The 13,989-nt window shown below is 40.0% G+C and overlaps 1 protein-coding gene across 2 annotated transcripts in view; it reads left to right on the top strand.

Annotated features, from left to right (window-relative positions):
• Window positions 1-13,989, top strand: part of prkcaa (protein kinase C, alpha, a) — a 137,093-nt gene that overhangs the window by 18,874 nt on the left and 104,230 nt on the right. Inside the window, exon 1 of one of the 2 annotated variants that reach the window (XM_051070713.1) lies at window positions 4,133-4,343. The exons of the other annotated variant lie outside the window; for it this stretch is intronic. The gene's annotated coding sequence lies outside the window, so the exon portion shown is untranslated. Of the gene's footprint in view, window positions 1-4,132; window positions 4,344-13,989 lie in introns of those variants that run through there. 2 annotated transcript variants of the gene reach the window in all.

Consider the following 13,989-nt stretch of genomic DNA (forward strand, 5'->3'; position numbering starts at 1 on the left):
AATGGAAGAGCTCTAGAAGGGTTTGTATGAAGAACAAAAAGCTAGGGGAAATGGAACGGGCTGAGTTGCAGTTACAGATGTGGGACTCTCACTTTATGATGATTACACAGGCCAGCGAACTGGCGAGATATTTTCTGACCTCAGTTACACAAAGATCCCTTTCATTAGAACAGAGATGTTTCTCAACAGTGGAAATGTCAAGAGTGCAAAAACAAGATTTTTTTTTTATTCAATACTATTGAATTACATCGTACAGCATGGAAATGAAACACTTGTTTTAGAAGAGGTCCTTTGTGAGTAATTTTCATGCCTTCCAGCTATTGTCAAGACTTACAGGATCTTGCTGACGCCCAACTAAAATTAAAACCAAGGGCATATCAAGTTAGCATAAGTCACTCTGGCAAGTTAAGAGTGCTAAGAAAGACCAATAGAAAAACAATAAAAACATAATTTGTGGAACTCTGTGTCAGTTTTTAAGATCTGAGGGCTCATTGTTTACAAGGCATTTCATCTTTTGGACATGATGCATGTGACTACTAACATAAATACACAAGCACACACAGAGCTAAAGTAAACGAAGTATTGATTTGCCCAGTCCCTCACTTGGTTGTCCTTGAAAAAGCCACAAACATAGCCTGATTATCTCCCCTGTGTTCACCACTGTCTGTGAAAGAACAGGGATGCCTTGTATCCCCTGTATCCTATTAATAATAATTTACTGGGTCTTGAGTCTACAGAAAATACTTCATGATTCAAACATGTCCTTGAAGTGTCAAGTCAGATTTATTTCTATACCGCCAAATCGCAACAGAAATTATTTCAAAGCACTTTTCATATAGAGCAGGTCTGGACTGTACTCTTCACATTTAGAGAGACCCAACAATTCCTACCATGAGCAAACACTAGGCATCATTGGAAAGGAAAAACATCCTTTTAAGAGGCAGAAATCTTGAGCAAGTGTGAAATTGTAGCAATATTTGGCTGTCAAATTGAAACAATAATAAATTAATTTTCTGTTTTTTTTTAAATATAATTTGTCAGCGCCTCTGCCAAGCTCTCACAGTCAATTGGCTCTAGTACGGAAATCTTCTTTGTCTGTTACAACAAGTCAACCTCTCTGTGTGAGGACATGAAAATACACGATGAGGGGATTTCAGGACTGGTATTTGCCCAATACAACATGGACTGCACTGTTGACTTACCTAAGATGAAAAATACCAAGCTTGAATGTCGCAGGCTGAGAAACGGGGTTGTTAGCTGAAGCACCAAGACTGATCACTGTTTCAATTTATGCAGTGAGGGATCAATGCAAGTATTGTTGGTTTGATGAACATTGATCAGCATTGATGAGCTGCCAATACAGTTCAGAGTCAAAACGGTGTTGGTAATTTGGTAAGTAATTTGAGACTCTCTGGCAGCTGAAACCACAGACAATATCTGTGTTACTCTACTTACTGCAGAATGTTTCACAAACTCAGAATGAAACTGGAACTTGGACAAGTAATACCGCAAGACAAAATTCCATAGACTTTTTTTTATTTGTATCTTCTTGTGCAACACAGAAAATATTCAAGGGCTGAGCAGATTTTGAATATGACCTGTCACTGAAAACAATGAAGCCTCTACCTTGAAATTTCACAGCCTGAAGCCTCTCTCACAAAACAGTGTTGTAGCATTGCTTTCATAGTTTGTCACTGGTTGACAGTTAATTACTAAATCACAGAGCTAACTGACATTTTCAAAGTGCAAACCCGAAGCACATGTAGACCTAATAACATTTCTAAACTCTGACAGTCAGGAACATTTTCTTTATAGAAAACATGACAGAAATATTCATCCTTTCCTTTTCATCTTGGAAATCTTCCTGCACACCTCCCTTGCTTGTGTAAGATAACTGTCTGTAAGCTTCACCTTAATTAAACAAGACCTGTCAATCGATACTGATAAGATTCTGTGTGTTTGGTTCAGGAGAAGGGGGGACAGCGTGCTAAATTCCTTATCGGCTTGTAAGCTTGTAGTCTTACTGCATGCCAACAAGAACCCCTGTTAAAGCTACACAGATACTCATATTGAAAATTCAGCTGTTCAGTTCAATCATATTTTAGTCTGTTTAAATTTCAGTTGGAATTTAGGATTGAGTTATTCTGAGCATTGGATAGGAAGTAGCACGCCTTTTGAATAGAACAGTGATGCATTTAATGGGTAACACACAAATTAATGATCTAAACATTTATAGCAGAAGTCATGAAACCATAATGTGGTACCAGGGGATTTTCATCCAGTCAGGATTAATGCTTACTTGACATCCTTGCCTTTGATCTGATATGGGGGAGGAAACTTGCAAAACCGATTACCATAAATCACTGATGCACTGATAATTAAATGAAGCAACGCACGATGAGACTGTGACATACTTCTCCTTGCACCTCTTCTATTGTTTTACAGCTCTGATTCATTTTTTAACACATCAGAAACGGAAAAGTTCAATATCAATCTTTTTTTTTTTCTGTGTTTAAATAGTTAATGTTCATCTTGCAGTCCTTTTCTAAAATGTTCCCTTTGTTCCTCTAATAGATCATCTAAATGCCTAGTTAATCCTGCCACAGATTGCAAAGTGCTTTATAATCCATTTGCACAAAGACAAGATGAGACTAAAGTGACTTTAAGCCGATGTGATATTGTAAACATTAAAAAAAACAATGCTTTTTCTCAATACAAGGGGCAAAAATTGACCCAACTGACCCAACAATATAAACATACAGCTCATCTCTAATGCTACTCTGGCTTCAGTGAAAGCAGAGAAAGGGTTTTAGAGGGAAAAATAATCATGTTCTGTTCATTTTCTGTCCTGATATTTCAACGAACCAGGAGGGTTTAACCAATCCAACAAATTTAACTTAAAACCTCTCTCTTTGTTTTTTTAATGCACCCAATGCATTTTGTGAAAACACAGTGACTCCAGTGGTTTATAAAACATGATAAGTTTGTCATGTGGTTGGCTAAGATGGCAGCTGTCTGTCAGTTGTAATCCATTAAAACTAGCATAGAAAAAAGGAGATCATGGCTGCAAAGCAATGGGAGTTAACACTGTGGACATAGAGTCCTAGTTTCAACCATTAAGTTCTTCGACAATGGCCTGATGGTCGCACCTGGAGAACCAAGTTACACATGGAGACCTGTCTTAATTTCAACATATCACTGCTTCACCAAACACCACTGCAGAGATTTCTTTCAAACAGCACCATCACCATCCACAGTGCAACCCTCTATGCAGACTGACCCTTTGAGAGGTTTGTTTGAACTGGAGCATTTATTCACTTGGGCTGATTCCAGTGTCCATTAAAATGCAGTAAGATGCCTTAAAATGTGTCCCTGTGTTCTCCAAAGGAAACAGTGGTGAAGTTTGTTTGGATGAGGGACAAATTTCAAAACCATCAACAGGAAACAACTCCAATGCACAAGAATTTATCTGTTGAGGGAAAGATTATTGATGTCTGAAAGCCATCTGTTCTTTGTACTTAAAAAGCCCTGTAAACATGAGTCTAGACTGCTGTGATGGACTTTAAATTGTAAAACAAAGTTAGAGTCATACACACTAATGTTTCAACCCTTCACGTGTTTGAGTCTCCAGTGTTTTGCAGTCGACTTCCTGTAAACATGATTGTTGAACTGTCAAAGGTGAACTGACAACGGCAGAAACATGATTTCTGGGAAGTCATTATTTGTAATGGCAAATAAAATATTTATCTTGGCAGTGATTTCTTATGGCTGCAACTGATTTTCACTTTTTCTGTTTTTTAAGTCACTCTTGGTGTAGATGAATTGTGTTTTCACATCAAATACCCATTGGATGACCCTGAATCATAGAGAATTTGCTTCTGTTTATGGGTTCAGTGAAAAGCAAAATGGACTCCAAAAGTGAGATGAGAGCACTTGTTGTTGTCCACACTGTGAGTCAGCATTTGATAGTTGCCCTTTAGGAATGAGTCATAGAGGATATACGGCGTGAGGGGAAAAAGGTGTTAGAGCTGTTTATTTAGCCATGAGAGCTGTTCCTGTCATAACTCCAGTTGGAAAACGTCAGACTTATGTGTGTGTGCTGGTGTACGCGTGTACAGTATTCTGCACTCCTGGGTCCCTGCACAAAGTGGACAGCCATGTGTGTCTTTTAGCTAAGCTAACAGCTTCTTACTGTCACTGTTGTTTACAGGCTGTCTGTATGACTGTATAATCCCTGTGTTTAATCTGCACTTCTGAGGATTATAACTGATGGAGTACATTGTTGTGACCTGAACAAAGTTCTAGTTGGAGAGGAAGGATATGACAGAAACACACATCTGGAGGTTGGTCAGACCAGACACCCATGTAATTGTTGCACAATGTTAATATTTTTCCTGAAATAGTCCATGAATGCTTTACTCAGCTCATAACTCTACTTTACAATTTTGCTCTTATGTTGTTTCATCTTTTAGACAACTGACTGTACAGTAGTTTTTGTTGTGGCCCTGGCAGGAGTGAACAAAGAATTTGGCACTTGCTCAAGGTACCATTCTGCTAAATAAACACATGTGTCTTAGCAAGGCTACACCACACACATACACCATTTATTGGTGTGAATATTGGGTTGCGGTGAAGTGCTCTTAGCCAGTGTTGCCTGAGATGGCACTTGTAATCAAACCAAGCTCATTAAGTCCTCTCTTGTTTCACACACCAGACAATCTGACCAAGCTTTTACGTTAAAACACCCTATGGCAATACACACCAACGATTTTTATGTGTCTCATTTGCTGCAGACCCAATGGATTTTATTGAAATAACCGCTTTGGCAAAGCAGCAGTTGAATCCATTTCAGTCCAGTGTGGTGCCCCCTCTTGAAATGCTGCTTTGTTTACATGACAATTTGTCTGGTTTAAGATGTAATTTATCTCTCATAGGTGTATTGTTTTAAACTGATTTTGTTTGTAAGTTAAACACAGTTTATATTACTGACTTTAACTGGTAATCCTTGAGATTCTATTTTTCAGTAAAACAGCTGATGCTGTTGTAGATTATAACTTGAATTTTACGTTTTGTACTGTTATGGTTTTGTTGGTTCATCACCACTTTGGTCCAGTCTTAAATATCCCGACAACTATTGGATAAATTTGCACGCAAGGTACAGGCACAGACATTTATAGTTCCTGGACAATGAACCCCACCAACTTTAGTGAACCCCTGACTTATTTGTCTACTGCCACCACAAGGTTCAAATTTGTGGTTTTGAGTAAAATTTCTCAACAACTGCCAACGGTTACCATTTAATTTGTCTTATATATGTTACCTTCTGGACATTGACCCTGCAGACAACTTCAAACTGATTGTAGCTGTATGACAGCTACAAGTTACAGGTGGTCCAGACCACTGACTTGCTGTCCAAATGAAACTTGATTCACATTGACATAATGATCTTGTATTATTCGCTCATGATAAATCTCTGGGGGTAAAGAGAATACCTCTCTAAATGTACACAAGAGATAACACAAATTGGTTTTCCAGCCTCCCCTTTAGTTGTGATCTTTTCAAGCCAACCAAAACATTCCAAGTTGTATTCCTTGGAAATCGTCCATACTCTTCTTTTTCCTTCAGCTTTGGATACTTGTGCTATCATGAGGAAATAGCACAGAAATGACATCTTTAAGCTTTTCTGCTCTATTGTAGGACTGGAGTTTGGGCTCAGGCAAACTGCTAAACTGATCCAATCATCAGTAGAGTGTAATGATGAGAACATTTTACAAACTCATAAAAGGTTTTGTTAGTAGACCTCTCTTTATTTAGATTTCATGATCTTTCTTGCTCACCATTGTTGGACTTTATTAATGGTTCAGCTACCTGTCAAATAATATCCCCATTTTCCAAAACCTTATTTTTATACAGTAACTCATCCATTTTGCTCTTTTTTCCAACCTGCCCTCTCCTGCTTTTTTGCCACACATGGTTCAGAGTCATGTCCTATTAATAAACCTCATAATTTTATTTTCTGGTGCCATTGGTCTGTGAAAAATCACAGCCCACTGCTTGTTCCTTTGGCTCTAATGCACTCATCTTTAAGGCTATCAGACATCTTCTCCTAAACTATTACATAATTCATACCACATTTAAGTTACATGTGACTTCATTTTGTAAGTTTTGGATTGCCATAATCATGTGACCTGATCAGTCTGAGGGTTAGGGTTAGGGTTAACATGTTATTGCTGTTTATCACTTAGGATGGGAAAAGGCTGGCATGTGGCATCTTAATTCTCTCTTTCGGCCATTTACTTACATTCTTCATAAATGAGATTTCCATGCTTGTGGTTACTGAAATTTCATCTGCATGCCATCTGAGGCTCTTCCAGCTTTTCCATTCATTTATTAGTTATTTCAGTATGGCATTGCAGACAATGCTTTTGTCTTGCTTGCTTCTTTTCCTTCTTTCCTTCCAGTTTTTTTTTCTCTCTCTCTTCACTGTCTGGCTTGTCTCTCCCTTGATGTGTTCTTTCATTTAGACCCCAAGCTTTGTTTGAGGTGTCACAAGCTTAACTACGGTCAAAGGACTGACCTCTTTGACACCACAGTTAAGCTTATGGTTTTTACTAAAATGATGTTGTTAATGAAGCTTCTAATTCATGTAGAAGATAGCGGGACAATATTACTTTGATTGTTGCTTTACCTGGGGCTCATCCATCACTGCTTTATCTGGTGATATTTCTTCGCTGAGTTATATAAAGGATAAGTTTTATGATGGTACGATGGATGGAGTATTAGCGTGCTTATACTATAGCCATTTGCCAACAAAATGCTGTAAATAATCACACTAAAAATATCAGTCATTAGTTTACACATATAAATAATTTTGATCTAGCCTTCCTAACACAAACATCATAAAATACAGTTCCTGAGCCTCTGAATTTCTGTTGTTTATGTTGCTCGGCAACATATAGCTTAATGGGAAGGGGTTCACAAGGCTCAGCCAGGAGATCCTGACAAGTTTAAAAACTGTGAAAAATTACTTGGCATCAGTCTCAAGAACAGGGGTGTGTTCTGACATTAGTAAGTTACTAAAACTGTTTGTTCAGCAGATGCAGTGTTATATAGTTCTCCCTCTCTCTCTTTCTTTAAACTTAGTTTCCTCTTCCCATCATTAGTTGATCTGGACCTCCAGATTCATGCACATATGACCGGCTACACATTTTCAAATACATTTTTGTGGTTCTCTCTGAGAAGTTATACTTTTTTGTTGGTGGTGGTTAGGTAAACAACCCTAGCTCCAAGCTGTTCAGCTGAGGTTCAGCTGCTGCTGTCTTTACCTACAGTTTACATTCATTTAGAACAGAGAACAAACACCCTCATCATTGGTGTCTGATTAAACTGATGGTCACTTAAAGTTTATTCAGTGGCCATGGTATAATCTCTATCATGATGAATATACAAAAAACTCACAAATATCAGAGACACTCGCAGTGAGCAGTGTTGCTTTACAGCACAGTACAGGAAGACAAAGTTTGCATTTAACAACAGGAAACTGTGTCACAGTATTTATTTGACATCAAGCACTGTTTATCCTTCTTCCTGCTTTCACAAACAAATACATGTTTAATGGCACCCGGCAGTGGAAAGGTCTGAGGGAAATGCTGCAGGTAGCAACATCATTGCTGCGACAGGAAGCAACGGAATGTAGAGGAAGTGTCTTAAATTTGTAAAACATTGACATAAACAGTATCACATGCAATAGATTGAGGCTATAAATCATTTAATGTCTTTACTGCAAGTAAACCTGCACCAGTAAATTGCATCAGATTATATGCGTTTCTAGAGGTGCCTCAGTAGAGAAGAACTGTCTTACTGGCTGTTACCACAGAGAAGAATTTAATACCATTTAATACTTGAATACCATTGTGAGGAATTAATTGGGGATGTAATGTATCTCTCACCTTTTTAGTGTCCAGTAGTGATTTAAAAAGAACTGGACTTGCAAGTTGATTGTGATGTTTGCCCGAGAGGCTCCAGCTACTGAAATTGGCAACCCGTGTTAATGTTGTGTCAAGTCAGCATTACAAGCTCTCATTGGACCCTGATAGGCCTTGGGCTTGTTCATGTGTAATGTTAATGGGCAGGGTGGAGCAGCAGACATGGTACATAGTGACATGTCAGAAACATCCAAGGAATGCGACTGTGTAACATTATGTAAGGTTAAGCAGGTGAAGCAAACAAAATACACGATTAGCATCAGCGATTATGGGCAGAGAGGCAGAAATATTCTTAGCAGAGGTGCTAATTACTTTAAAGGTGAAAAGGCTTTGAGATGGATTAGATCGCTTTCTGAATACACCACAGACATATCCTGATCCCTCAGGTGGATCATCCGTGGGGAAATTTGGTGACTGTCGGTGTGACCAACACACTGAGATAGACCCTCCTGTTGGTTGACAGTTGCCATTCGCTTCTATTCGCTTTCTGAAGGCAAATATTTTTGCCGTCAAATGTGGCTGGACGACATGTTGCACACACCCCAGGCTTAATTTCAGGCTACCAGAGACTCTGACAGACTGTTTTTCAAATCATATACGCTTTTTTCTGTTTTCATTGTTCCGACCATTCCATATGTGGCATAAAAAATTAAATAAATGAATGAAGGGAAGAAGGACGGGAAGAGGCAGCCAGAAAATTAGATTTTTGACAAGACTGTGTTGACGCAACAGCAACATGCCAGCATCCCTATGAGACTGACAAAGATGGTGATAACGATCAAGAAGATGAAGATAGGAACACTGCCGCTGGTTTGGAGGCAAATATAAACAAAACTAAACCAGTGAATGAGATGCAAACTCATCGTGCCACACACTATTAAATCCTGGACTCCCTCAGTGCCCCTCACAGTGTGTAATTCATCCAGTGTGTCAAATAAATCTGTGCTTATTTTACGCAATGTCCACCCCTGTACACATTACAAAGCACAGCTATCACAGAGCGTATTAATCAAACATCTTCTCTGCTGCTGAGTGAGAGCTTGAGGCAGTGCCTTGAGCCGCGGCACTAATTTGACTAAAGCTTCGGCGTTCTTTGATAAACAACATTTTCATTCAGGGGCAGATAAAACCTGGATGAAAATAGAAAATGTGGGAAATGATTGCAACTCCAAGGAATGAAGCAGATTAGTTTCCGCTGATAGAGTTTCGTTTGCGGGCAAGCAATGTTTACCTGAGACATAAAATCAAAAACAACAAAGTTGGACTGCATGTGTGTGCACAAAATGCTACTTAAGGACTTTTTGTATCATTTGTCATGCCTTCTGAAACTCAAACCCGGTGCACTCTTAGGCACTCTGTGAGCTTCACTCAGCTGCACTGTCAGCGATTACTCTTTTTGTAAACGTGCAACACACACACACTTCATTGTGCAGCTAATGACTTCTGATGTCACCACCACAAACCTATAGCCCGCTGTCTCTCTTGTTTCATCCGCTTGTGCCCACAGTCTCAGACGTACATTGACAGTCACTGTGGAGCTTAGCTCTGTATGCTGCTGCTTCTATTCCTGCACCTGAACACGTAGATTGAACCTTTTTCTGCCTCAAGGGACACGGATGAGTGGCACATAATACAGAAAGGAGCAGTGAAATGGGAGCTGAATGAGGCAATAGCATTGTCCTGTCAGAGCTCTGGCCTCTCCCCGGGCGTCTTGGCCCTAGAAAATACCTGCTGCATTGTGAGACTTATATGGCGCCTCTACCTTCAGAAATGAACTTTGCTCAGGGAGGTGGTGGGGTGATAATGACATCTTGTCTGTATTTGTGTGTGTGTGTGTGTGTGTGTGTGCATGTGTAGTGGTGGGGTCAGGAAAAAGTCAACATACAGTGACTAATAGAACAGGCTTATTCAGTGATGTACTTCCTTACTGCATTATGAAGAGAGGAAAATATATTTGTAGAGTTATTTTTATGAAAGAAACCTCCAAAATGAAAGTTACTGTCACAGTTTTTCTTTATTTTCTCTCTCTGATCTCCACATCAGTGAACCCTCTGGGTGGGCAGTTGCATATTGTGAGCCAAGTCCGTTTACATGGGACAAGTTTGAGGTCGTATAAATAAAGAAATTTGGATATTTTCAGCAAAAGATAAAGGGCCGGGAAAAACACATGACAAAAAAAGGAAGAAGGGGGAAGAGACGATGTAGCACTTTGCCAGGAGACCTGATTTCTGTGGCAAGGCGAGGTGAAAGCCAGCGTGAGGTCATCTGTCACTTTCTCAAAGGGCGCTAATTTTAGCATCATCACCCTCATCTATCTACTCCTTCTCTTCCCCTGCTTCCCCCCACCATCACGCCACTTAGCACCACCCGCCACATGCTTCCCTTTGTGTCAGCCGTGACTTGCTGGTGGTTACAAGGGTGACACTTTCGACAGTGCTGTGTGTGTGTGTGTGTGTGTGTGTGTGTTTTTGTGTCTGGTTGTGAAACAATGAGAGAAATAGAAACAGTGCACACTTGGATAGGGTGCGTGCCTGGGCTTGAACTCGTGACCTGCAGAAGTGGCCATTGTCTCTCAGACTGTTTACATGCTTCACAGCTCACGTCATCGTTTTAAAAACGTAATATAGTGGTATTGTGGTGCTTGTGTCACAGACATGAATCAGCATGAAGCAGTCACTCAATCACTTCACGGGCGCTGTGAATGACTTCTGTTGGTTCTGTTGACTTCTGCGGTGTGTGCATGTGTGTCTGTGCAAATGGAGCGTGTATGAACGTGTGTGTGAAACTTTGTGTGAGTGCGTGCTGCTGACAGTGAATGAACGATTTGTTCCTTAGATAAACCCCATTCAGTCCCTTTTAAAACTGTGGTCTGTCATGTGCTAACAGAATGCAGACTGCCTGAACACAGTGTAGAGTGCAGGACTGGCTTCTATAAGGATGCAAATTCCCTACACAATTTGCACAGTCTGCAGCTCACAAACACTGTTTTGAGTGGACCAGATCTGAAACATTTAATCAATCTGAAATAAATTAATCAACAGTGATTTTTATGATCAAAATGTTTTCTAGTAGCTGCCTCTCAGACATGAGGATTTACTGCTTTCTCATTGTGTTAACTTTTAGAGCTCTGGTTGGGAAAAACAAGCTGAGATGTTGCTTTGACTTTTAGGAATGTTTGATCATAATTTCTTACTGTTTTAAAGGTTAAAGGTGCTGTATGTACGTTTTTGCAGTCACTACATAGCCAATAAGAGCATTAATAGATGTTTACTTACCAAGAGCTTCAGCCATTGTCGTGTTTACAAGAATTTACAGGTTAGAGTACACGCTCTGGGCACTGGCTTGTTCAGTTTTTGTCAGAAAGCAAATTCCTTCAGGGGCTTTGACAAAACTAATTTCTGCCTTCAAATGCCACTAATGGTCATTTACCTCAGATCCCCCATTTTGACTTGTCATCAAGCTCATACTACTCTTGTATCTGAAATTTCAAATTCAGGATTCGATGAGGGAGATTGCAGGTTGGTTTAATTTTATTTGAGTATGGCCCAATGCAAAATAATGCTGAGTTTTAAGTCACCTAATTTCAGACCAGCCTCAGAGATCATCAGTTGTGTTGCACGTCATCGACTGACTGGCTAGATATCCTGCTACTGTGCTGCATGATTGATCTGCCTAATGTCAGCCACTTATCCAGTCACTGTGGCGTTTGGCAGCTGGCTGTTATGAAGATGAACTGGAACACACCCATTTCCTGAGGTGTAATCAGGCACTGCTCCCTTTACACCAATTTCCTTCTTCCTGCTCTCCTATTATTGGTTGTTATTTTCTGCGACAGGAAGTTATAGGCGGATATGGATGGCCACAACTGTGTGTTTCTGGGGCTTCGGTTAACAATAAAACAAGCTGACATGGAGGGAAGACGCAGGGAAGACACATGCGCACACACACACATACACACACACACAGGGTTCAAATTGCCTAGCTCACCCATCATCTGCTCTGAACTGACATGTCTCAAATATGGCCATGTTGGCAGACCTTAATGCAATCTGTTGGGTACTAAAAGTTTCTAAGTCAACAGTTTTTTTTGCTTCCCATCTGTCCTGGTCTGCTTCCTCTCAGATCTAGTGTTTTACATAGAAATGGGATTAAAATCTAGTCAGATGGATGATGTTTTTTGATATGCTAAATGGATTGTATCAGGTTCTATGGTATCTGATAACGTGGTCAACCAATTTTGCCTAAGTAAGCTACACAGAAACTTGCCTTTAGATTAACACTGTTACTGAATATATGAGTTTACATTCAATAGTATTATTTTCAGGTATTGAAAAACCAATAATTTGCATTTGCCATTTAAGGACAAGTGCAGTGTCAACAACAAACATTGGTCCAAGGCTGTTTGCATTCAAGGCATCATAGCCATGTGAACTTGTTATTTGCATAGGTAGACCTGCTCTCCTCATTCCTGCCTTTGTTTGCAACATTGACAAAGGATGTGGTTGATTTTAGCAGCACGTTGTAAGGCAGCCTCCTCATAGCTGTGCTCCCTTTGCCTTTGTAGGCTAATGCAATTTCTCAAAACCACAGAGTAACTGTTAGAGCTCTTGCTGCCTTGGCGCTTGTTGCATCATGGTGTGACACTGAAGTATGAAGCAGCAACAAGCGCTGTTCAGTCGTGGTGTTTGCAAGTTGTGCGAGATGCCGAACATAAACCTGCTGTCAGAGAGGGAGAAGAGAGCAGGAAAGAAGAAATCAGGTTTTCTAAGAAATAGAAAGAGGATATAAGGAAATAAGAAAAAGAAAGTCTGAGTTATGTAAGTGGCAGTAATACTGTAGTGATATCTTGGAGCATTTCCAGCTCTGTGGTGCACGCCTCCCCACACATTCACACACGCCCACCCACACAGGCCCACTCAGTGGAAGGCTGTGGAGAGTAATGTCCCGTCTGACTGCAGGCTGTATGAACCACAATAAGCAGTTTTCACTGGCCAGCTGACCGCAGCTGAGGGAGATGAAGGAACAGAGGAAATGTCTGAAGAAGCAGACCATAAGCTGAAGCAGGCTTCTGTAATTAAACCGTGATGGAATGTTTTAAATTTCTCCTCACATTCTCTACACCTCTTCTTTTCCGGGCTCGTTCATTTCATTACCCAATTTAGCCACAGGGGACATTAAAGTTTTATCTTCTTCTCATTTGTCATATTCTAGCTATTATTTTCTCATATTCCACAGTTTTTCTCTTTTTTCCAACACAGTATGTTGTACTTTATGTGCTGTCTCCTTTAACTTTTCTTTCTTTCTCCTTCCCATATCTCCCACAATGTTCTCCTTTTGTCTAAGCCGACCCCTTCTTTTAAAGATCAAGGGGTTGTGCTCATCCTTTCAGTTATTCTTGTGTAACTTGCACTCACACTGCATTTTATTCCCAGATCTGTTCCAGGTCTGTCTCCCTGCACTAAATTTTTCCATCCATTTATTTTTCTCATTTTTTCCTTATATGCCTGTGTAGTTCAAAGTGGCTCATAATAAATTAGGAGAAATGTTCTTCTGTGGCACTTTATCAGCCTGGTAAAACCTGACATAACCTGCTCTGTGTTTGCCTGCAAACTTAGATGACTTCCCGACTTACAATCCAGGAAGCGTGTGTAGCATCACCACCTGTTGACATTTCTCTCCCTTTAGCACTTTCAAGCCTGAAATGAGGATGATCATATCACATTGCTGACATTTACACTGTTTACCATCTACACTGAAAAAGATGTACCCAAGGTATATGTACCTTAAGAATACACATATAAATCCATACATGCGATACATTATTCTAGTGAGCGCATGACAAGTTCTCCTCCTATGTGAAAATAACTACTGCATTCCTACACCAAGTGTTTAGTTGAAGTTAAACCATGACAACTTATCACAGCTGAAAAGATAAGTCGTGTCCAAATTTCTGTAATGATCTAATCATTTTTAAAGTGTGTTTATAGTGTAGAGTCTCCAGCAA

This window comes from Lates calcarifer, linkage group LG5 (genome assembly GCF_001640805.2).
Source record: "Lates calcarifer isolate ASB-BC8 linkage group LG5, TLL_Latcal_v3, whole genome shotgun sequence".
NCBI classification, from domain to species: Eukaryota; Metazoa; Chordata; class Actinopteri; family Centropomidae; genus Lates; species Lates calcarifer.